Genomic DNA, 25,690 nt, shown 5'->3' with positions numbered 1-25,690 from the left:
AACTGTAGCTATTCTAGGAAAGCAGCACTGGCAGCACCCAGAGAAGCTTCCACAGGGCGGAGCCTCTGTGGGTTTATTCAAAGAAATCCCTGGGGCTTCCCTGGTGGCGCAGTGGTTGAGAGTCCGCCTGCCGACGCAGGGGACACGGGTTCGTGCCCCGGTCCGGGAGGATCCCACATGCCGCGGAGCGGCTGGGCCCGTGAGCCATGGCCGCTGAGCCTGCGCGTCCAGAGCCTGTGCTCCGCAACGGGAGAGGCCACAACAGTGAGAGGCCCGCGTACCGCAAAAAAAAAAAAAAAGAAAGAAAGAAATCCCTTTGACGAGTCCTGCTAGACAGTCTGACTCCAGGCCTTTCCCATTTCTCTGGGTTATAAGGCCCAAGGTGATGAGTCCATATCCAGCGACATGATAAATGTGGCACTTTCTCCCTCCCTCACCCCGACCACCCCCGGGGCGTGTCAGAGAAGGATTATTTTATAGCAGGTCTGTGATTTCATAATACTGATTGATCTGCTATGCAAATACAGGGTATACACTGAAATATCCCTTCTCTGGGTCACAGTACCCTCAGAGGTAACATGACGGGGATGGAGTGAATGGTCGCAGTTCCTCCGTATAACACTGTGTAGTTAACCATTATATGTTTCTACCTCCCTTTCTCCAAGTTCCTCTGGGAGAACTTCATGAGGTCCTGGGCTGCCCTTCCCTTCTTCTCTCCATGTGGCGCAGGCTGGTCAGAATAGACCATTCCCTTGGCCATTGGATTGGCTCGTGACATAGGCATGTGACCCAAGCTGGGCCAATCAGAATCTTCTCTAGGATGGATTGACAGATGTTGGAGGCAAAAGTTCTCCTAATGGGGCTACTGAACTGGGGGTCTGAAGCCACCAGAGGTCATTGTTTCTGCTACATAGCAAGAATATCCATGCAAAATAAAGCCAGGCAGCAACTCATAGAACAGACAGAGAAAGAGAGAGAGAAAAGGAAAGAGAAAGAGAAAGCTCTTACCCATCTCTGAAGTTCCCAGCGATTTTCACCCATCAACTACCTCCAAGCTGAGCTCTATGAGTTTGGGTTTGTATTCAAAAGAGAAAGTCACATTGGGGCCTCCAATTTATGTGATTTTGGAGTGGCCCTCCTCAAGAAAAAAAAATTAATTATGATTTTTAAATTGTTAGGAAACAAACAGCAAGCCAGATTTGCCTCGAATGCTATAGTTTGCTAACCCCTGACTTTTTTTTTGTTTTTGTTTTGTTTTTTTGGCCACATCATGTGGCATGCAGGATCTTAGTCCCCTAACCAGGGATGGAACCCGTGCCCCCTGCAGTGGAAGTGTGGAGTCTTAACCACCAGACCGCCAGGGATGTCCCTGCTTACCCCTGATCTAATGCACCAAAAAGGCGGACGTATGACTTGTAAACACAGCACCTAAAACACTCTAATGTCATACACTCAGTGCTTAGGAAGAGATAAGTAAGGGCCCCCAAAACTCAAGCTCATTACCCTCACACCCACTTAGCATCAGTCATTTCATTTGTTTGCATCTATTATTTTTTTTCCAGGATGTTATATCAGATTAAACTCAAGCGTTGCCTCATGACCGCATTAGTCTCTCAGTCTGTCTACAAGGCACCTGACAGCTGGCAAACGGTTAAGAATATTTATACTTTTTTCTTTTAACTGTACCAAAAAAAAAAAAAAAAAAAAAATCAGTCCTGCCAGTACTCTCTGTCCTCTCCTTTGGAAACCAATTTAGCAGTTCCCTGCACTCAATTCATCTCCCACTAACACAGATAAGGTTAATAATAGGGGTGAGGCACCGTACTAAGTGCTTTAAAGACATTTTCTTATTTAATCTTCTTGATAACCCTGGGAGGCAGGGTGGGGGGCACCGTGGATTTCCTACTCGGCACATCCAGTCTGGCTTTTCTTGAAATACAGAAATGCATGTAGCCCACGTGACTTAGGGTCAGCCAATCCCATCTCCAGCTCCAGGACTGGGCTCTGATTGGTCTAAACTTGGTAATCCCGTTTTGCTGCCTATGATTGGTTCAGGTATCCAGGCCTAAGCCAGTCATCTTCAGGCGTTCCCCAGGGAACGGGTTCTCAGTCTTAAATTGGACCAACTAGGTTGAAAGGAAGGAATTTTATTCTACGATCAGGGGGTGACTCTTTGTCGCTCACTGGATAGGAACAACAAGGCATGTGGCCTCAATTACCACGAGAAGCCAGAAGCCATCCAGTAGCCACAAAAGAAACTCAACCCTAGCCTGAAGCTGAACCCCAGATAAAAAGATGGAAAGTTTCTGGGTCCTTGATACCAGATTCATCTTCCAGATTAACCGTTTCTGAAGACCACCCTACCTCTGGGCTTTTTGCTATGTGAAGTGATACATTTTCTTATGGTTGATATAAATTTCTGTTCCTTACAGCCAAAAACATCTTGCTGATGCATGTAGACATTTACCTTCATTTTACATTTGAGAGAACTGAATTCACAGATGTTATGTAATGTAAATGAGTCACTCAACTAGTAAGTGGCAGATCTGGGTCTGTCTCACTTACATGCTAATGCCTTTAATCACACGGGTGTGAGGATTAGCTGGTGCGCCAATGCCCCACCACCCCCGTTTCTGCAATGCAACTAATGACAACAACAACAATAATAATAGTATCTAATACTTGTTGAATATCTAATACTACATGTCAAGTACTGTTCAAATTCACCTGCATTCATTCTCGTAAATAGTTACCATTTTCCCCATTTAACAGATGAAGAAACTGAGGCACGGAGGGTTTAAGCTACTTGTCCAAGGTCACATAACTGATGAAATTCCAAATGTAAATGCTCTTACTCACTCTGCCAAATAGAGAAGATGCACTTTAGTACCGAGTTCAGTTGGCTGAGCCTAGGAACTTGCTGCCATAGACCTCACGGTATTCTATCATCTTATGCTCAGGCTGCTTCACTTATTTGCAAAATCAACCTAGATCCTTTAGGCATTCATTAGGGTTTACAAACCTTGGGGCATGGCAGGGAGGCAAAAAATAGTGGCCCTTATTTTTCTGTGCCCATTTATTTCCTGGCTTATTTTTCTTGCTGGCTAACTTTTTCCATCTTGCTTCTGTATCTGTACCACCACCCACTTCCTTATGTTATGACTTTAAATGAATTGCATTCTTGGAACATTCACCTCTCCTGTCTGAAGCTCAGGAAACCCAGCTGGCAATAGGTTCATCTCCTACTTGTCTCTTCTTGCACATCATTAACTTGGGAGCTGAAATCCATTCCAAGTCTATAGCCAGTGCCTAAAGGACACACACCACAGGCCCAGCACTGTTCCAAGTGCTTAACATACGCCCCTCGCAACAACCTCTGAGGCAAGTTCTATTATTATCATCCGCCCTTTAGGGATGAAAAAACTGAGGCCCAGAGAGATTAAGTAATGTGCCAAGGTCACACAGCAGTATGAAACAGCAAAGATTTGACAATAAAAGTCTGACTCATCCCTCATTGTGGTGAATCCTGGCATTACACTTGCTAGGGGGAGAAGGGAAATCTGTCTGGTATCAAGACACTTTCAAGATATTAGTTAATAAAATAGATAACCAACAAGGATCTACTGTATAGCACAGGGAACTATACTCAATATTTTGTAATAACCTATAAGGGAAAAGAAGCTGAAATAGAAAATATCTATCTATCTCTCTGAATCACTGTGCCGTACACCTGGAATTAACATGACATTGTAAATCAACTATACTTCAATAAAATTTTTTAAAAGTGTCAGGGGAAATAAAGCTAAAAAAAGAAAAAAAAAAGATATTAGTTAAAGCATGCCAGCCCCCTACTGGGCCAATCTTGTGTTTGCTGAAGATTCTATCAAGCGAGGACTTATATTTCTCAGATCTGATCTTCCCCACCCTGGTCTCTTGTACTCAGCCTGGTTTTCTTAGCATAAAATGCCCTTTGCAGGCTTCCTCCTTGGCTCTTTCATTTCTCCAGAGCTGGGCTGTCCAACACAGAAGCAGCCAGTCGCACATGGCTACTAAGCACTTGAAATGGGGCTAGTCCAAATTGAGATGTCCCATAAGCATCAAATGCACACTGGTTTTTTAAGACTTAGCATTAAAAAAAAAAAAAGCAAAATATCTGATCAATAATTTTTTAAGTAACTTTATTTATGTATTTTTGGCTGTGTTGCGTCTTCGTTGCTGTGCGCGTGCCTTCTCTAGTTGCGGCGAGCGGGGGCTACTCTCTGTTGCAGTGCGCGGACTTCTCATTGCAGTGGCTTCTCTTGTGGAGCACGGGCTCTAGGCATGTGGGCTTCAGTAGTTGTGGCTTATGAGCTCTAGAGCGCAGGCTCAGTAGTTGTGAGGCATGGGCTTTGTTGCTCCGTGGCATGTGGGATCTTCCCGGACCAGGGCCCGAACCCGTGTCCCCTGCATTGGCAGGTGGATTCTTAACCACTGCGCCACCAAGGAAGTCCCTAAATAAATAAATAAATAAATAAATTTATTTATTTATGGCTGAGTTGGGTCTTTGATGCTGCACGTGGGCTTTCTCTAGTTGCAGCGAGCGGGGGCTACTCTTCGTTTTGGTGTGCGGGCTTCTCATTGCGGTGGCTCCCCTTGCTGTGGAGCACGGGCTCTAGGCGTGCGGGCTTCAGTAGTTGTGGCTCGTGGGCTCTAGAGAGCAGGCTCAGTAGTGGTGGCGCATGGGCTTAGTTGCTCCTCAGCGTGTGGCATCTTCCCAGACCAGGGCTTGAACCCATGTCCCCTGCATTGGCAGGCGGATTCTTAACCACTGCGCCACCAGGGAATCCCTCAATAATTTTTAATTTTCACCTGTATCTTCTTACTTTGAAAATGTGGTTACTAGGAAATTAGAAATCACATATATGGTTTGCATTATGTTTCTAATGGATAGCATCCATTTAATGCCCCCTCGTCCAGGAAGCCTTCCTGAACCACCCTATCCAGAGTAAGCCCTCTCCCTTTAGCTGGGTTCTAACCACAGGTATTTATTTCTCTGTCACCTGAAAGTCTGAAAGTGGGCAATACTGGGTAGGGCTGGGGCTTCATGGTGCCTGGAACCCAGGTTCCTTCTACCTTGTTGCTGTGCAGTGCATGACTTTCATTATATGGTTAAGATGGGTACTCCAGCATTTTCCCAACCACCCCCTCTTTTGGGACACTTCCTGTAAGGTGCACACATCACTTCAGCTTCCATCCCATTGGCCAGGACTCAGTCACATTGTCATGCCTGCTACAAGGGAGCCTGGGAAGTGCTGCATGGCCATGTGCCCAGCTACAAACTGGGGGATCTATGACTTTAAAAGAAAGAAGAGATATGGGAGGACAACCGGTCACCTCTGTTCCATCTCCAGTAAGCAGCCTCCTCTTTACTTCCCAGAACCACTGGTCATAATCTGTTATTATTTTAGTTGCTTGTCTCTTTCCTTTGGGACACACTCCCTTCTTTGAATATAAACTCTGAGAGGACAGAGACTTGTAAATCTTTTTTTCTTTTTAGATGGGCCTTGGTATCTTCTTCTTCTTCTTTTTTTTTTTTTTTATAGTTATTTATTTATTTGGCTGCACTGGTCTTAGTTGCTGAATGCAGGATCTTTGTTGTGGCATGTGGGATCTAGTTCCCTGACCAGGGATTGAACCCGGGCCCCCTTCATTGGGAACGTGGTCTTAACCACTGGACCACCAGGGAAGTCCCTGTAAATCTTTTCAGTTCTGCGTCCCGCTATCTGATGGACTACCTGGCACAAACTAGGCATGTAATAAATGTTTGTTTAATAGATCAATGTTTGTTAGAGCCAGATCATTTTGAACAAAGCCATCCTGCAGGTAATGAGTGGGATTTGTAGCATTTTTCCCACCACAAAGTCAAGGTATTAAAAGAGATAGTTTTCTAGCAGATCATCACTGGGTGGGTGGTTGGGCTGGCAGCACCTCTAACTTCCTTTTAATACTAAACCAGTGTATGACCCAGGTGGACTGTTTCCAGAGAGAATGAATCCTTTGGGTGGCTAGGGTCCTTAACAATCTCAGACACCTCTTCAAATGTTCCCTGGAATTAATATGACAACCCACCTAGACCTCAAGCACTGCTGCCAAATCCAGCTCCCTATATGCCATTAGCTCCTTTCCAAAAGCTTCCCAGTGTTGTTAGCTGTTTGATCCACTCCAAATTCCAATGACTGTCATTGGAGGGTTTCTCTCTTTTCTGATTAGTACATAGAGGATATGGCTGTGGCATCCCACAGACCTGGACTCAAATCCTGCCTCCCCTCTAACCAGCTATGTGATCCTAGGCAAATTACTTAACTGCTCTGGCCTCCATTTCCTCATCTGTAGAATGGGGATAATAATACCCACCTGATAGTGATGTTGGGTGGATCACAATGATTGTCTTCAGGACAAAGCAGGGTGTGTAAACTCACCACTCAGCACTCACCACTGTTGGTCCATATTATTACTTTGGCCGTATTTACCCTTCAACCTGGCTAAACTGGTCTGATGACCACGCCCATTCTTGCCAATAATAGCAACGATCATGAGGATGATAAAAACAACTCACATTTATTGAGGCTTACTCTGTGCCAGGCATGGTCAGAGTCACATTTTAACTTTTGTGGGACTTTCCTCCGTTTAAAAAGACTACATTTTGTGACTCTATTGGTACAAAGGCAAATACAGGATTATATTCATTTTTTTCTTCTGATATTAAAATAAATTATTTCCATGGGCCCTTACACAACAGTATCCACAGCAGGAAGGGAGAGTTAGCAGCAAATAGAGCCACTTCCTCCTTATGCTTGTCTTTATATAAGGGTGGGAAAGATTTCCCAGACCCTGCCACCCACCCACCCCAGTGGACTTCCCATTATGTTTCACTGGCCAGAGTTGGCTCCCATCCCCAAGTCAATTCCTGTTAAAGGAGAACAGAATTGCCATGACTGGCTTAGACAAGCAGTCCTCAATCTTGTTGGGTTGGCCAACATTATGGAAAAACCCGAACGAACTTTTTGGCTAACCCAACAGCTGCCCAATAGAATTGCCTGGGTAGCTTTCAAGAAATACTGACGCCCTGTGGGACTTCCCTGGCGCAGTGGTTAAGAATCCGCCTGCCAATGCAGGGGACACAGGTTAGAGCCCTGGTCCGGAAAGATCCCACATGCTGCAGAGCAACTAAGCCTGTGCGCCACAACTATTGAGCCTGTGCTCTAGAGTCCACGAGCCACAACTACTGAGCCCGTGTGCCACAACTACTGAAGCTCATGCGCCTAGAGCCCGTGCTCTGAAACAAGAGAAGCCCTTGCAATAAGAAGCCCACGCACCACAATGAAGAGTAGCCCCTGCTCGCCACAACTAGAGAAAGCCCACGTGCAGCAACGAAGACCCAACAACGAAGACCCAACGCAGCCAAAAATAAATTTATTTAAAAAAACAACCAGGGCTTCCCTGGTGGCATAGTAGTTGAGAATCTGCCTGCTAATGCAGGGGACATGGGTTCGAGCCCTGGTCTGGGAAGATCCCACATGCCACGGAACAACTAGGCCCGTGAGCCACAACTACTGAGCCGGCGCGTCTGGAGCCTGTGCTCCGCAACAAGAGAGGCCGCGATAGTGAGAGGCCCACGCACCGCGATGAAGAGTGGCCCCCACTTGCCACAACTAGAGAAAGCCCTCGCACAGAAACTAAGACCCAACACAGCCAAAAATAAATAAATTAATTAATTAATTAAGGAGCCAGATTTTTAAAAAAAGAAAACCAAACAAGAAATACTGATGCCCTGAGCCCACCCACAGATCAATTAAATGATGAGGTCTTTGAGTGGGGCCCAGGGTTTTGGCACCATTAAAATGATAGCTTCCCCAAATGATTCTAAATGTACAGCCAGGGTTGAGAACCATTGACATAAACTAGGGTCAGCAAACTGTTCTACAAAGGGCCAGACAGTAAATATTTTTGGCTTTGTGGGCCATGGTCTTTCTTGCAACTAGTCAGCTCTGCCACTGTAGTCCAAAAGTAGTCAAAGACAGGGACTTCCCTGGCAGTCCAATGGTTAAGACTCCATGCTTCCAATGCAGGGGTGGTGGGTTTGATCCCTGGTTGGGGAACTAAGATCCTGCAGGCCCTGTGTGGTGCAGCCAAACACACACACACACACACACAAAAGAGTAACCAAAGACAATCTGAAATAAATGGGTTTGGCCGTGTTCCAATAAAACTTTATTTATAAAGGCAGGTGGCAGGCTGTCATAGAAGAAAGAGGAGATGCGATGATGGAAGCACGGGTTGGAGTAATGTACTTTGAGGATGGGGAGGAGCCACAGGTCAAGGAACACGGATGGTGTCTCTAGAAGCTGGACACGGCAAGAAGAAGGATCCTCTCCCAGAGCCTCCAGAGAGGAAGGCAGCCTGGCACAGCCTGATTTTAGCCCTTTAGGGAGACCTATTTGGGACTTCTGATCCCTAGGACTGTAAGATAATAAATGTGTGTTGTTTTAAGTCATTAAGTTTGTGGTAGTTTGCTACAGCAGCAACAGGACACTAATATGCCATCTCACGTCTGGACCCTAGCGAGGGTTCCTTGTGAGCCACCCCTTTGGTTATCTGCTCTCTGGGCAGTTTCCTCCTACACTGAGTCTGTGTGACCTGGGACTTACCAATAGATGATGATCTATGAGATGCTGTGTCAGCTCCATACCCAAGCATCAGGAGACTGGCCAGCTCCACTTCTGTGCTTTTGGGAGTCCTAAGATGCAGTAGATAAAGCTCGGCAGTCCTGCTGGAGGAGGGGCTCATGGAGAAGACAGACCCTGAGGCGGCTTGGAGTGGAGCAGGTCCCAGACTTCCCAGGTCCCACTGAAGCCTCCAAGACGACTCCATCCATCAGACTGCAACAGCCTGAGAGACCCCGAGCAAGACCAGCTCTTGGAATAGCCCAGCAAGCCCATCCGCAGAGCTGGGGGGATAATAACATGGTTGTCTCAAGCCACTGTCCGATTTTATCTAATACAAGATGAGGTCCTACTATGACGGGTACTAGGGAATCATTATCTCATACCACTGTCCTGAATATCACCTCCACTTTCAAAATGAAGAAACTGACTCTGGAGCCCCAGACCCTTTGCACTGCCCAGGGCCACCTGTCCTCAAGGCTCCTTAGATTTTTTTTTTTTACTGTCTTTTTTTTTTCTGCGGTACGCGGGCCTCTCACTGCTGTGGCCTCTCCCGTCGCGGAGCACAGGCTCCGGACGCGCAGGCTCAGCGGCCATGGCTCACGGGCCCAGCCGCTCCGCGGCATGTGGGATCTTCCCAGACCGGGGCACGAGCCCGTGTCCCCTGCATCGGCAGGCGGACTCTCAACCACTGCGCCACCAGGGAAGCCCTCAAGGCTCCTTAGATTATACTCAGAGGCCTGGGTTTGTCCATCTTGCTGCCGTGGCCGCCATTGGAGGCCGCCATGTTGGTTGAAGCAAACTCATGGCTACGCTCCTGCCCTTTTCCTCCTCTTGCTCTCAAGTATCATCGGAGAAGCAGTATTACTTACAGTAAGTGAAAACCAAGACTTGTACAGGAAGCGCAGCCTGATCCATTACAGGGTTATTCTAGCCTGTAATGTACCTGTGTGCGCTCAGACACAGCCAGACTGGAGAGGGGCTGAGAGGGTTTCAAGCCGCCCTGTGGCTGCTTCGTGGGGTCAAGTCTCAGGAATGCAGAACTGAGGGAGGGAGAGCAAAGACCCCTGAGGGTGTTCCTCTGGGTCTCCAGGCACTACCACCCCAGACTGCCATCAGCATGGCTGGATCGGACCCCAACAGAACCTCTGACGCTGACAGCGGGGTGTGTGTGTGGGGTTACCTGCAGCCCTGGGGCTTTGGAGAGCCTGCTGTTCGTGCCCGTTGGGGGCAGGGAGGGCCTCCAGTGCTGAATCACTAGACACAGCCCTGACCCCAGCTGCCTGAGTTGTGCCAAGGTTCAGCAGCTGTTCCGGGTTCTTGCACCCTCTAGTGGCCACGGCGAGAAAACAGCTGCTTAGCAGCTCAGCAGAGATTTGGGAGCTGGATCCCAGCTGGTGCGGAAAACACACACTCTCCTGTCCTTGCACTACCAGGTGAATAACAGAGACAACTCAGAAGAACGGATCCCAGTCAGATATCTCTTTTAAAATAATGATGGTGGGGGGAGGGATAAATTGGGAGATTGGGATTGATATATACACACTATTATATATAAAGTAGATAACTAGTAAGGACCTACTGTATAGCACAGGGAACTCTACTCAATACTCTGTAATGGCCTATATGGGAAAAGAATCTAAAAAAGAGTGGGTACATGTATATGTATAACGGATTCACCTTGCCGTACAGCAGAAACTAACAGAACATTGTAAATCAACCCTACTCCAATAAAAATTAATTAAAAAAATAAAAGAATGATAGTGCTAAATAAACACACATGTCCATGGCCTTATCAAATAAATGTGCCCCAGCCATGTTGGTTATAAAAGGAATCTTGTTTTCTCATTAAAAATAAAAGACTTTATTGTGTCTTAAAGCCATTTAAAGTTCACAGGGAAAAAAAAAAGGTTCACAGCAAAATTGAGGGGAAGGTATGTAGATTTCTCATATCCCCCCTGTTCATATGCATGACCTGCTGGATATGTGGAGGCCTGTTGCATATGCATGGCCTCTCCCACTATCAAGACCCCCCCGCCCCTGCCCGTGGTAGATTTGAACTGACATGAACACATTATCATCACCCAAAGTCCATCCTTTACATTATAGTTCACTCTTTTTTTAAAAAAAATATTATTTATTTAGGCTGTGCCAGGTCCCAGTTGCAGCACGAGGGATCTTCGCTGTGGCATGTTTAGTTGTGGCATGTGGACTCTTAGTCGTGGCATGCGTGTAGGATCTAGTTCTCCAACCAGGGATTGAACCCAGGCCCCAGCATTGGGAGTTTGGAGTCCTACCCACTGGACCACCAGGGAAGTCCCCATTATGGTTCACTGTTGTCCTTTCTATGGGTCTGGACAAATGTTTCACGACATGCATCCATATTATACCATCATACAAACTATTTTCACTGCCTTAAACATCCTCTATGCTCCGCCTACTCATCCCTCTCCAGTCCCTGGCAACCACACATCTTCTTGGTCCTCATAGTTTTGCCTTTTCCAGAACGTCATATAGTTGGAACCATACAGTATGTAGCCTTTTCACAGGCTTCTTTCACTTAATAATATGCATTTAAGTTTCCTCCATGTCTTTAAAAAAATTTTTTTTATTATTTTTTATTGAAGTATAGTTGATTTACAATATTATATGTTTCAGGGGTACAACATAGTGATTCAGTAATTGTATAGATTTTTAAATTATTTATTTATTTATTTTTGGCTGCGTTGGGTCTTTGTTGCTGTGCACAGGTTTTCTCTAGTTGCGGTGAGCGGGGGCTACTCTTCGCTGCGGTGCGAGGGCTTCTCATTGTGGTGGCTTCTCTTGTTGCACGGGCTCTAGGGCGCATAGGCTTCAGTAGTTGTGGCTCACGGACTCTAGAGCGCAGGCTCAGTAGTTGTGGTGCTCGGGCTTAGTTGCTCTGTGGCATGTGGGATCTTCCTGGACCAGGGATCAAACCCATGTCCCCTGAATTGGTAAGCGGATTCTTAACCACTGTGCCACCAGGGAAGTCCAATTGTATAGATTATACTCCACTTAACTTTATTATAGATACTTCCCTGGTGGGGCAGTGGATAAGCCTCCACACTCCCAACACAGTGGACCCGGGTTCGATCCCTGGTCAGGGAACTAGATCTCACATGCATGCTGCAGCTAAGAGTTCGCATGCCACAACTAAGGAGCCCACATGCTGCAACTAAGGAGCCTGAGAGCCACAACTAACACCCAGGGCAACCAAATAAATAAATAAATATTTTAAAAAATAAACTTTTTTTTTTAAGATTCCATATATATGTGTTAGCATACGGTATTTGTTTTTCTCTTTCTGACTTACTTCACTCTGTATGACAGACTCTGGTCCATCCACCTCACTACAAATAACTCAATTTCGTTTCTTTTTATGGCTGGGTAATATTCCATTGTATATATGTGCCACATCTTCTTTATCCATTCATTTGTCGATGGACACTTAGGTTGCTTCAATGTCCTGGCTATTGTAGAGCTGCAAGGAACACTGTGGTACATGACTTTTTGAATTATGGTTTTCTCAGGGTATATGCCCAGTAGTGGGATTGCTGGGTCATACGGTAGTTCTATTTGTGTTGTTTTAAGGAACCTCCATACTGTTCTCCATAGTGGCTGTATCAATTTACATTCCCATCAACAGTGCAAGAGGGTTCCCTTTTCTCCACACCCTCTCCCACATAGCACAGGGAGATCAGCTCAGTGCTTTGTGACCACCTAGAGGGGTGGGATAGGGAGGGTGGGAGGGAGACGCAAGAGGGAGGAGATATGGTGATATATGTATATGTATAGCTGATCACCTTGTTATAAAGCAGAAACTAACACACCATTGTAAAGCAATTATACTCCAATAAAGATGTCAAAAAAATTAAAAAATAAAGCTTATCATGCTGGTAAGAAAGAAAGAAAGAAAGAAACATAAATTATTGGATCTATTCCCTGTGCTGTACAATATATCCTTGCAGCTTATTTATTTTCCTCCATGGTTTTTCATGGCTTGATAGCTCATTTCCTTTTAGTGCTGAATAATATTTCATTGTCTGGAATATTATTGATCCAGTCACCTATTGAAGGACAGACGTCTTGGTTGCTTCCAAGTGTTGGCACTCATGAATAAAGCTGCTATAAAATCTTTGTGCAGGTGGTTAAGAATCTGCCTGCCAATGCAGGGGACACGGGTTAGAGTCCTGGTCCGGGAAGATCCCACATGCCGCGGAGCAACTAAGCCTGTGTGCCACAACTACTGAGCCTGCACTCTAGAGCCCACGAGCCACAACTACTGAGCCCACGTGCCACAACTACTGAAGCCCACGTGCCTAGAGCCTGTGCTCTGTAAGAAGAGAAGCCACTGCAATGAGAAGCCCGCACACTGCAACGAAGAGTAGTCCCTGCTTGCCGCAACTAGAGAAAGCCTGTGTGCAGCAATGGAGATTCAACACAGCCAAAAAAAAATTTTTTTAACAAAAATAAAAATCTGTGTGCAGGTGTTTGTGTAGACTTAAGTTTTCAGGTTTTTTGGGTAAGTACCACGGAGTGAGTTTGTTGGACCATATAGTAAGAATATGTTCAGTTTTGTAAGAAACTACCAAACTGTCTTCCAAAGTGGCTGTACCATTTTGCATTCCCACCAGCACTGAATGAGAGTTCCTGTTGCTCCACATCCTCGCCAGCATTTGGCGTTGTTAGTGTTCTAGATTTTGGCAATTCTGATAGGTGGGTAGTGGTATCTCATTGTTGTTGTATTGTTGTTTTTCACACAGAATTGAAGATGGACTCTCATGAGTAAGAAATAAAACTCTTAGTTGACTACCAGAAATACTTTTCTTTTTTTTTTTTTTGGCTGCACCGTCATGGCTTGTGGGCTTTTATTTCCCTGACCAGGGATTGAACTGGGACCTTCGGCGGTGAGAGCGCAGAGTCCTAACCACTGGACTGCCAGGGAATTCCCAATGACTTTCTTTTTTTTAAAGTGGTTCCCCATCATCTGAAGGATTTCTTAACCTGGAACCCACGGACCACTTGAGTCTCCACATACAGGCCTCAGAAATAGAATCTCTTCAATTGTTTGTGTGTATTTGGGAAGAAAGAGGGTCTATAACTTTCATCGGCTACTAAGGGTGTCTCTGACTCCAAACCCTCCAAAAACTTATGAATCACTGAAAATTCTTGTTCCTTAGCATGGCCTCAGCCACCCTCATGATCCTACATCTGTTCACCTTCCAAAAATGAAACAAAAATGAACAAAAGCTCACCCTCCCTTTTGTCTGCTGTCTTAATGGGGATAGTCCAACTGCTGTAAATCAACCCCACAGCTCAGGGGCTTAACACAACAGAACTTTATTGGTGGGAGCTCCTGGCTAGTGAGCCAGCCCATCGGTCAGGGACCCAGGCTCGGTCTGTCCCACGGCTCTGGTTTCCTCAATGTCCTCTCCATTTGGTTGGTGAACAGGGAAAAAGCAAGAGGATCAGACATTGGAGGTTTCTGTAGGTCAGTCTTGCAAATGGTGCCAAAGGCACCTCTTCAAGTTTCACCGGCCAGAAGCTGGTCACGTGGCCACCCGGAAGTGTAAGGAGCTGGAATGCGGTCCAGCCCGAAGGGAAGAAGCGGGTTTGGAGAACAGCCAGCCAATCTCTGTCACACCTGGCTGACTTCTACTCATTGGTCTAGCTCCCGTGTCGTATCCTCCAGGCAGCCTTCTCTGACCCCCACCTATACCTCAGCCTGCCTCCCAACTGATTCGGTTAGATTAATGCTCCCCAAACTTTAATGCGCATTCAAATCGCTGTGGGCCTTTGTTAAAATGCAGATTCTGATTCTGTAGGTCTGGGGTGGGACTTGGGATTCTACATTTCTATCACCTGCCAAGGTGATGCCTATGTTGCTGGTCCATGGAGCACACTTGGAGCAGCAAAGAGTTAGATGCCCCTCATCTCACTTTCACAGCGCTCTGTGCTTTCCTCCATCAAATCGCTGTGCAGCTGAGATGGCTCATTTCTGGGGCTTTCTCCTTGGCTCCGTGAGACCAGGGGGCTGCATTTGTTCACCATCAGACCCCTCCAGTGCCCGGGATTGGGAAGCCTGGTGAATGTCAGGGAATGATTGAATGGGTCTCTCTTCCTTTGTAATTGGGATGCCCCCTCCCTGCCCCATGGCTGAGCCACACTGAGTTGGGGGGGGCAACTTGAAACTGACAAATTGATCAGGGTCAGAGCTGGCCCCTTGGGCAAGAATATGGCATCAGAGGGACTAGGCAAAGCCCCTCCTCTCAGGATCCGTGGTGGCTTTGCAGCACTCCCCCTCCTGTCTCACCCCAGGATTCCACATCTTGGGGCATCCTCTGGCCCCCAATGCAGTTTCTAGCTTCTGTTGATACATCAGTGACTCTGACCCCTAAAGGGATACCCCCTCCTCTTGATGGTTAGAATATTTATGCTCAGGAGAAAGCCTTTTAGCCTCATGCTGTCTTAGGTTCCATTCTCCAGAAGCAGAAGCCGTGACAAAGTTTCGTGTATAAGTGTTTTATTCAAGAAGGGCTCCTAGGAGAAATTGGTAAGGGTGTCCCGTGGGGAGCACCTGCCTTTGGCATGTAATTCTGGCCTCAGATTTCCTGGGTTCAAATCCCAACTCTACTCATTGTCTGTCCTTGGGCAAATCCAAACTCTCTAAGGCTCAGGATTAAATTAATGTGTGAGAAGTATTTAGCTCATGGTGAGCGATAATGAAGATTAGCTGTAATATGTATGGCAGGGACACTGTTTGGGGATAAGAGTAGAAAGAGAATGAACTTGGAAGCCAGACAGACCTATTATCAGCTGCGTGGGCGTGGGCAGTCCCTTCAGTTTCCCGGGCCTCAGTCTTTCTATCTGTAAAGTGGAGCTGCAGTAGGAGGTAATCGAGATAGTGTGTATAAAGCAATGAGAACAGTGCTTCATGAACATTGAAAAAATGGTAGTTGTCTCACTATAGCTTTTTTGAAGGATAATTGACATATAATAAATGGCACATATTTTAAGAGTCCATTTTGATGAGTTTGATGTACATATACACCTGTAACACCATCACAGCCAGCAAGACAGTGAACCTCTCTATCACCCCCAAATGTTTCCTGGTGGCTTTTGTAACCCTCCCTCCCTCCCTTTCTCTTCTTCTGCTTTACCCCCCACCCCCCCCATCTCCGGGTGACCACTGATCTGCTTTCTGTCATTGTAGATTCATCTGCATTTTTAAAAAGTTTTCTGTAAGAGGAATCATGTGCTCGATCTTTGGGTGGCCTGGCTGCTTTCATTCAGCATAATAATTTTGAGATTCAGCCAAGCTGTCGCATGTCTCAGTAGTTCATTCATTTTTATTACTGAGTAGTATTCCTTTGTATGGGTGTGCCACGATTTATTTATCCATTCTCCCAATGATGAACATTTGGGTTGTTTCCAGTTTGAGGTTATTAAAAAATCATTTTCTTATTGTGGTAAAAACACACAATATTAAATTTACCATCTTAACTTTTTTTTTTTTTTTTTTTTTTTGTGGTACGCGGGCCTCTCACTGCTGTGGTCTCTCCCGTCGCGGAGCACAGTCTCTGGACGCGCAGGCTCAGCGGCCATGGCTCACGGGCCCAGCCACTCCGCGGCATGTGGGATCTTCCTGGACCGGGGCACGAACCCGTGTGCCCTGAGTCGGCAGGCAGATTCTTAATCACTGTGCCAGCAGGGAAGCCCCTTGGGAACCATTTCTAACCTAATGACACTCCTGACCATCTGTGCCCCGAATCTGTGTGCATTGTTCCTTCTGTGGCTTTTCCAGGGTCCCATAAATACTAAATTGTAGGATATGAAGTTGTTGATATTCAGCTATTTTTGAGCCACAAAACGTCGATTTCATATGATTCAGCTTAAAATCCAACAATTCATGTGTTTACTTATTCATTTCCCCAATGGGATCTACAGAGATTCCTTCCTGAAATATTATGACCCAGAGCAAGCAAAAATGTTAAAATAAAGAAAAAAGACTCACCTCTAACCACTTAAAAGGAAGACAGGTTAATTGCATCAGGAACCAGGGAGGAAGCAGTCAATGAACTTGATAGTCATTGTACTGTACTTAAGTTTAGCTGTTTCCAGGAATCTGGGGTGAAAAGCGAAACACAGAGTGTAAGCTTTTTGCTGTCAGATAAAAGGAACTAAGTTCAGAAGGGAAGCCAGATGTCATTCTCAGCCCAGATCTGGGAAGAAAAAGGTCAAGTCTGGGTGAGTCGTCATCTCCTAAACCTCATTTCTGAGAAAATCACATTTTTCTTTAAGTTGGAGGAGTTAACAGTGGCTTTTGGTTTCAGCTGGGAGGCATCACCATAGTAAAAGGCAATTATTAGATCAAAGCGACAATTTAATGCATCTTTAAAGGCCACTAATTTGATGCAGAGGTGGCAATCAAACCCTGCTCTCATGACTGGTTTGCTTGACCTTAAAATAAACTTGTCAGTTCTGCTCCATGCTTTACATTTTCAAATAAATAACTCTTTTATTCTCACATCATTAAAACATAAACAAACAATGACATAGATGCAGAAAACTTCAGGGACTGATAAGAATCAATTTCATGCAGGCTCTCCCCAAATCAGCTAAAGACATGGCAATGGGAATCTTATCTTCAGAAAAAAACAGATTCAGGACCCACCGGCTCCATTTCCCCACTGCTCCAGCCCATGATTATCTCACAGCTAAAGGTTTCTTCCTTTAGGCCAGTGGTTCTCAAATGAGGCAGGAGAGGGGTGATGCACACATTTTGGCAATGTTTAGATACATTTTGGGTTCTCACAAGTGCTGTGTGTGTGCGTGCTATTGGTTTCTAGTGGGCAGAGGAGGTGATGGGGGAGGGAGAGAGAGAGATGGAGAGGAGGAGGAGGAGGAGGGTAACTGTAGCTAGAAAAGAGATGAGAGGGAACACAAAATGAGACAGGAGAAGAGGGAAGAGACGGGACAGGAAAGGCACCAAGGCTCACACAGGTGCTGGATCCCGCCGACCTGACATCTCCCCCTGGACTTTCCAGTGATGTGAATCAATCGCTTCCCTATTAGCTTAAGCTCCTTTCACACGGGTTTCACTCATTTGTATCCAAAAGGCTCCTAGGGACTTCCCTGGTGGTCCAGTCGGTGAGACTCTGAGCTCCCAATGCAGAGGGCCTGTGTTTGACACCTAGTCGGGGAACTACATCCCGCATGCATGCCAACTAAAAAGATCCCACGTGCTGCAACTAAGACCCGGAGCAGCCCAAAACAAAACAAAAACAAAAGAAAAAACAAAAAACAAAAGGTTCCTAGCTAACACAGAAGGGCATTACTGCTTAAGGGTGCTTGCTCACATTGAATAGGAAGTTACCTGCCGTGGGTTGCTGTTACCTCAGAGCACTCTCAAAGCCTGTGTAACATTCTGCTCCACACCATCATCTTGGGTTTATGGGGTGATGTGGGAAGGAAAAGAGAGAGACGGGATCCCTGGGTACATGAGAAGGGGCATCAGGCACAGGAACCCCCAGCTCCTGAAGAAGCAGGCTGCAGCTTGCCAAGCCTTAAATCTGAGATGGGAGCCCCACACTGCCTGAGATGGGGACATCCTTATTCGGATGTTAAAAGGAAAGGGTGAGTCCAGAAGAGGAGAGCCCTTGGGGCCACCTGCGCTCCCTGGGATGCGGAACTGACACATGCGCACACGGCAGCTGGGAGCCAGTTTGTTGGTTCTCCCTCTCGCCCCTTCCCCTCACCCCTCCCAGGGGCACATGGTGGGCTGGGGGCGGGGTGCGGAGGAGGTGAGGGGGCGGTGCTCGGGCGCGAGGAGTCAGCTGCAGCAGCTGCCTGCCCTCCTGCCCAGCCAAGCCGGACTGTTGTTTCTCACCTGATGGGAGTCGAGGTGGGAAAAACAAAAGACCAACGACAACGAAAAGCAAACAACAGGAGGGAGAATGCTCTCAGCTCCTTTTCTTGCATATGGGATGCAGAGATGTGGGAATAAGTCTCCCAGGCCTCCTGCTGCTGAGGAACTAGCAGAACTGATCTGCTTTGGCTTCTGCATCACCACCACTCCCCACCTTCCAGAAACTTCTTTTTTTTTTTTTTGACCCTGCCATGCAGCATGAGGAATCTAAGTTCCCCCACCAGGGATCAAACCCATGCCCCCTGCAGTGGAATCGCAGAGTCCAGGGAAGTCCCCTTAGAGAAACTTCTGATGCTCGCAATTAAGTAGGTATGATGAAATCCCATCTACCTGGACAGGAGGAATAAGGAATTCAGAGTCACCGGAAAGTGTGCTGGGATATAGGAGGATCACCCACCACCCCCCCACCCGCAGTTGTTCTCAATCCTGACTGCATGTTGGAATTACCTGGAAGCTTTAAAAACAAAAACAAAAACAAAAACTGATGCCTGGATTCCATGCTCAGGATTTAACGCAGAGAAGAAAACAAACAAAAATCCTACTGAGCAAATGGAAACTTTAAGCCTGGAAGCATCCTATAAACCTGGGTTTGAGTCGTCACTTCACAGACTCTGACCCTGGCCAAGTTTCCTAACCTCCCTGATCTTTAATTCCACATAACACAGGGAGGGTGGGGCAGCTGCCTCCTTTCCTGATACTTCTCTTGCTCTTAATTCTCCAGCCACCCTAGACTTCATGTACCCCATGGCTGACATCTTTCAGGGCTCCATGCTTCTACCCAGGCTGTCCTCTTTGATAGGCCCACACCTACTCAGTCTTTAATACCCAGCTCAAGTATCAATCACTCTGAAAGCCTTTGTATCCACATCCAGTTCCCTCTGCCCGCAACGCTCTTCCTGTTGCCTGTGGCACAGACCACTAACTGTCCCCTAATACCCATTCTCCTCTTATTCCTTTAGTATCAGATTCCATTTTTGGCAAGACTACTTCATCAGGGTGGTGTGTGTATTTATATTGGGAGGCACACAATCTCAGGTTGTCTCTCTTTTTGTTGTGTTGGAGGTGAGTAATGCTCATTGCCTTGACTATTAACTTATTAAAAGGTGCAAAGTGGCAACGTTCTGATTCTATCTATTCTTTCTTCCTGTATTAGGTGGAATCTTCCCTCAATCAACTCTCTGGTTATCCTGAGGTACCATTTGGAGAAGGAAGGAAGAACAAATGCTTGTTTCTTTCCCTTTGTTTACTAGATTTCAAAACAATGGGTTGGTTCATTAGCATCCTCCAAGGCGAGGCTTTCTAAAAAAAGTATGATTATGAGTTTATGGATTTAAATATATTTATTATATTTCAACCCATTTCAGTTATCTTTATTAACACTCAAATTATCCCCTCTTTGGCCTATGAGACACTCTTGAACTTGACACCTGATACCATTTGATATGACCCTGGTAGTCTTTGATAGCCGCCATGCTCACCTCCTACATTTCCTGCTCAAGATCTAAAATCAGCCATTTCTCTCAGGAGCCCTCTTGGCACTAGGGTTACACAGCTTTCTTTCCTTCTTTCTTTCTTTCTTTCTTACATACTTACTTTCTTTTTCTTTCTTTCTTTCTTTCTTTCTTTTTCTTTCTTTCTTTCTTTTTTTCTTTCTTTCCTTCCTTCCTTCCTTTCTTTTTCTTTCTTTCTTTCTTTCTTTCTTTCTTTCTTTCTTTTTTTCTTTCTTCCTTTCTTTCTTTCTTCCTTTCTTTTTCTTTCTTTCTTTCTTTTTTCCCAGCACAAACTTTGGCAAATGAATCAAGGCATTCTGTATCTTCTTCACATCACAGTATATCTTGGATGTTATTCCACATAATGTGCTTTCAACTTTTGAAAACAAAAGCCTCCAAGATTATTTCTATTGGGTGGGCCAAAAGGTTCATTCAGTTTTTTCCGTAAGATGGCTCTAGTAGCACTTAGTTGTCTTTAATTTCATTTGAAACAATTTTGTTATATTGTATGTGATAGCTGTCATATCAGCGTGCATTTAAAAAAAGACATCAAAATTGGTGAATTTTTGTGTAGCCATTTTAATATTGAAGATGGAAGAAAAAAGCAACATTTTCAGCATATCATGCTTTATTATTTCAAGAAAGGTAAAAATGCAACTGAAACGCACAAAAAGATTTGTGCAGTGACTGATCTAACATGTCAAAAGTGGTTTGTGAAGTTTCGTGCTGGAGATTTCTTGCTGGATGATGCTCCACGGTCGGGTAGACCAGTTGAAGTGGATAGCGATCAAATCGAAACAATAATTGAGAACAATCAATGTTATACCACGCAGGAGATAGCCGACATACTCAAAATAACCAAACCAAGCATTGAAAATCATTTGCACCAGCTTGGTTATGTGAATCGCTTTGATGTTTGGGTTCCACATAAGTTAAGCAAAAAAACCTTCTTGACCATATTTCCGCATGTGATTCTCTACTGAAACGTGATTAAAACGTTCTGTTTTTAAAACAAGTTGTGATGGGTGATGAAAAGTGGATACCGTACAACAATGTGGAACGGAAGAGATCGTGGGGCAAGTGAAATGGACCACCACCAACCACACCAAAGGCCGGTCTTCATCCGAAGAAGGTGACGTTGTGTATATGGTGGTATTGGAAGAGAGTCCTCTATTGTGAGCTCCTTCCGGAAAACCAAACGATTAATTCCAACAAGTACTGCTCCCAACTAGACCAACTGAAAGCAGCACTCGATGAAAAGCATCCAGAATTTGTCAATAGAAAACACATAATCTTCCATCAGGATAATGGAAGACTGCATGTTTCTGTGACAACCAGGCAAAAACTGTTACAGCTTGGCTGGGAAGTTCTGATTCATCTGCCATATTCACCAGACATTGCACCTTTGGATCTCCATTTACTTAGGTCTTTACAAAATTCTCTTAATGGAAGAAATTTCAATTCCCTGGAAGACTGTAAAAGGCACCTGGAACAGTTCTTTGCTCAAAAAGATAAAATGTTTTGGGAAGATGGAATTATGAAGTTGCCTGAAAAAAGGCAGAAGGTAGTGGAACAAAAGGGTGAATATGTTGTTCAATAAAGTTCTTGGTGAAAATGAAAAATGTGTCTTTTATTTTTACTTAAAAAACCAAAGGCACTTTTTGGCCCACCCAATACTTTATCCCCTGCTACGTCTCTCCCCTGAGACAATGAGTACTAGGCTGACTTCAGTGTGAATTCGGGGAAAAGGAAGGGAAAGACATGGGGAGAAAACTCAGAGTACGTAAAAGCTCATGGCACATTAGGTGACCAGATAAATGATTAACCTCATCCTTCTTATTCGTTCTTTCCTCATATCTTTAAAAATATACCTTTCAATCCAATAATTCTTAGGAGTATTAACACAACAACTTCTTATTGGTGAGGGGGAAATGCACTGAATCAAATCTGTAGTTAGATTTTAATGCATATTGCTGAGAAATTCCTTCTCTAGTCTCATACAATTCAGTGCATGCCAAGAATGCTGGCTGTTTGGGGATTTGAAGAAAACAGCAGTTTGTCCATCTCCTGTTTTTAAGAGCCTCCCAGAGCTCTCTTTCATTCCCTAACATTTGCGATTTTAGCGATGATGCAATCTGAGTCCTAGAATCTCCTGTGTTCTCCATCCCCCGCCCACCACACCCGACCCCCTCCCTCCTCGGCTTGTCAGCTTCTGACAAGTGCTAGCAAGAATCTAAAGTTCAAAAGGGTAAGTTCATGCAACTAAATGCCAGGGAGAGTTGAGTAATCTTTCTTTGCATGATACAGTACTTAGGTTTATTTTTCAAATGCCAAAAAGTCTTCTCTCTAACTTTCCCATTTTTGATAGAGAAGTGGGTACTGAGAAATGTGGCTCTGCTGGAAGAAAAACAGTAACTCAAATGCTCAAATGATAAGTGCGTTTGGATTTCATCCTCAGCACTGGAGGGCAATAAGGAGGAGTAGAGACCGTGGCAAACTGGAATCCCAACCCTTCCCTTTTTAAAGGGGCAGCTACTGCTGAATTCCAGTTGCTTGTTGCCAGGGTAAGTGTAGGCACAGTGTTGCCATAGCTTAGGAATTTTCAAGAGCAACTGGAAATGTGGAATTTGATGTTAAAACAATTTTTGGAGTTTTATATAGTAACTTGATTTTTTTTTTTATAAAGCATTTTTTTCAGCCCACATTCCTGGGCTAAATCCTGATTTCAGGCCACCACTTTGCAATCCTCTTTCCTTAAGTTTCCTGAGCAATCTCTCTAGACGTTGAGCAATAGCCACTGTACTTTTCTCTCCTCAAGACATTCTGATGACCTCTATCCCTCTGCTGCTGTCCCAGGGATCTCTATCAGTCTGTAATCTCTGTGCATGTGTGTGTATCATTTTTTTTTACACACATTAACAAGCACTTATATAAGGTACTCTATAAGCCCTTACATACATTATTAAATTTAATCTTTACAAAATTTTGAGGTAGACACATATATTAGTTGCTTATGGCTACATAACAAATAACCCTATTGCCTTATGATTATAAGGGGTATATAGGAACTCTTTGGGCTATTTTTACAACTTTTCTATAAATCTATAATAATCTCAAAATTAAAAGTTTTAAAAAATTACTGATGCTTGTTCCCTATCCTAATAGATTCTGATTTGATTGGTCTAAATTAGAGCCGGGATGTAGGGATTTTTTACTTTTTAATATATTTTTTGGCCATACCCCATGGCTTGTGGGAACTTAGCTTCTCGACCAGGAATTGAAGCCAGGCCCTCGGTAGTGAAAATGCAGAGTCCTAACCACTGGACCACCAAGGAGCTCCCCTTGTCTTTTTTTTTTTTAATTACTTTTTAAATTGAAGTATAGTTGATTTACAATGTTGTGTTAATTACTGCTATACAGCAAATTTTTTAATATAAATTTATTTATTTATATTTGGCTGCATTGGGTTTTTGTTGCTGAGCACGGGCTTTCTCTAGTTGTGGCGACGGGGGGCTACTCTTCGTTGCGGTGCGCGGGCTTCTCATTGTGGTGGCTTTTCTCGTTGTGGAGCGCGGGTTTCAGTAGTTGTGGCACGCGGGCTCAGTAGTTGTGGCTCACGGGCTCTAGAGCACAGGCTCAGTAGTTCTGTCTCATGGGCTTAGTTGCTCCGTGGCATGTGGGATCTTCCCGGACTAGGGCTCGAACCCGTGTCCCCTGCATTGGTAGACGGATTCTTAACCTCTGCGCCACCAGGGAAGTCCCTATACAGCAAATTGATTCAGTTATACATATATATATATATATATATATATATATATATATATATATATATATATATTCTTTTTTTAAAATATTCTTTCCATTATGGTTTATCATAGGAAGTTGAATATACTTCTCTGCTCTACAGCAGGACCTTGTTGTTTATCCATTCTGTATATAAAAGCTTCCATCTGCTAACCCCAACCTCCCACTCCATCCCTCCCCCAACACCATCCCCCTTGGCAACCACCAGTCTGTTCTCTGTGTCCGTAAGAATCTTTTTAGTCTTGTGTTTCTAATTTGCAGTCAAGATTGAGATTCACTGTCTAGATACTGAATCATTATTAAAATTATTTCACAAATTATTCTTAAGATTCCTTTAAAAAAAGATACAGCAAAGAGGATATATCATGCCATCCCACGTGTTTTGGTTTCTAGTTTGAGGTCCTTTGACAAAGATAAAAAACGTTGATGAAACAACGTTATATGACTGAGCAGTTATGGAACGTTAGCTACCTAAAATGTGGAAACAATACTTCTAACCCTAAAAACTACATTGATCAATTTCATGGTCAAAAGGAAATAAAAAGGGAAGTGTCCTGTCATTTTTTCCCCTTCCTTGTTTGTATAATCTATACAATGATCCACTGTGAATACTTACCAAATAATGCAAAATTACCTTCACATTAGTAAAGTACACAGTTGTTAAACACACACTGTAGTGTTGGGACCTTTTTGTATCCTGTGGTGGTGGTGGTTACACGAATCTAGACACATATAATAAAATTTCATAGTGTTACACACACACACACACACTCACACCCAGTGCCTGTAAAAACTGGTGAAAGTGAATAGGGCTTGGAGTTTAGCGAATAGCACTATACCAATGTTAATTTCCTGATTTTGATAATGGGTTCTATTTATTTATGTAAAATGTCACTAGGGGAAGCCGGGTGAAAGGTGGATGAGAGCTCTCTATACTATGTCTGCAAACTCTTGGAACTCTAAAATTATTTCAAGATGAAGGCTTTATTAAATATGTGGGAAAAATTGAAGAGCTACTTTGGGCGTGGAAGTTTTGAAATAAAACAAAGAACAAATAGCCACCATTCGCTGGCTTCCTTTGCCTTTAGGATTAAGTTCAAAGCCCTTAGGATGGCATTTAAGGCCCTTCTTGACCTGGTTCTGGCTACTTTTCCCATATCCTTTAGGGTTTGGGACACACAATCAAAGTGTGTCATCAGGAGATGCCCTAGAAACGCCAGGTGGTGAAAAGACAGTTCAGTCCCTCAAAGCAACATGAGAGTTGGGCTGGGTCAGGGCCTGGGTCCTGCAGACAAACTATTACACCCAAAGCTCCCTTTTAATACAAAAATTTCATGACCTCACTTTACTGAAAGAAAATTCATGGACAATGTAGCCTCTTTCCGCACATAATTTACAAAAATGAATACCATGCCCCAACTGTATTTTATTTTATTCTTCTTCTTTTTTTTTTTTTTGGCTGCACTGTGTGACCTGCAGGATATTAGTTCCCCAACAAAGGGTCGAACCTGTGCCACTTGCAGTGGAAGCTCGGAGTCTTAACCACTGGCCCACCAGGGAAGATCCCCCCTCTCCAACTGTATTTTAAAGAGGAAAAATATAAAGAAAGTCATTTATAATAAAATAACATCCATTTCTATAAGTAAATGCTTAGGCACAAGTACTCTGGGAGACTTTAGCAGGCAGATGCTAAAAATGCAAATTGATATGGTTGTGTTGTGTAGCCACACAGATATCACATTTGA

The sequence above is a fragment of the Mesoplodon mirus genome (assembly GCF_964341445.2).
Source record: "Mesoplodon mirus genome assembly, chromosome: 15".
Taxonomy (NCBI): Eukaryota; Metazoa; Chordata; class Mammalia; order Artiodactyla; family Ziphiidae; genus Mesoplodon; species Mesoplodon mirus.
This window is presented reverse-complemented; position numbering follows the sequence as displayed.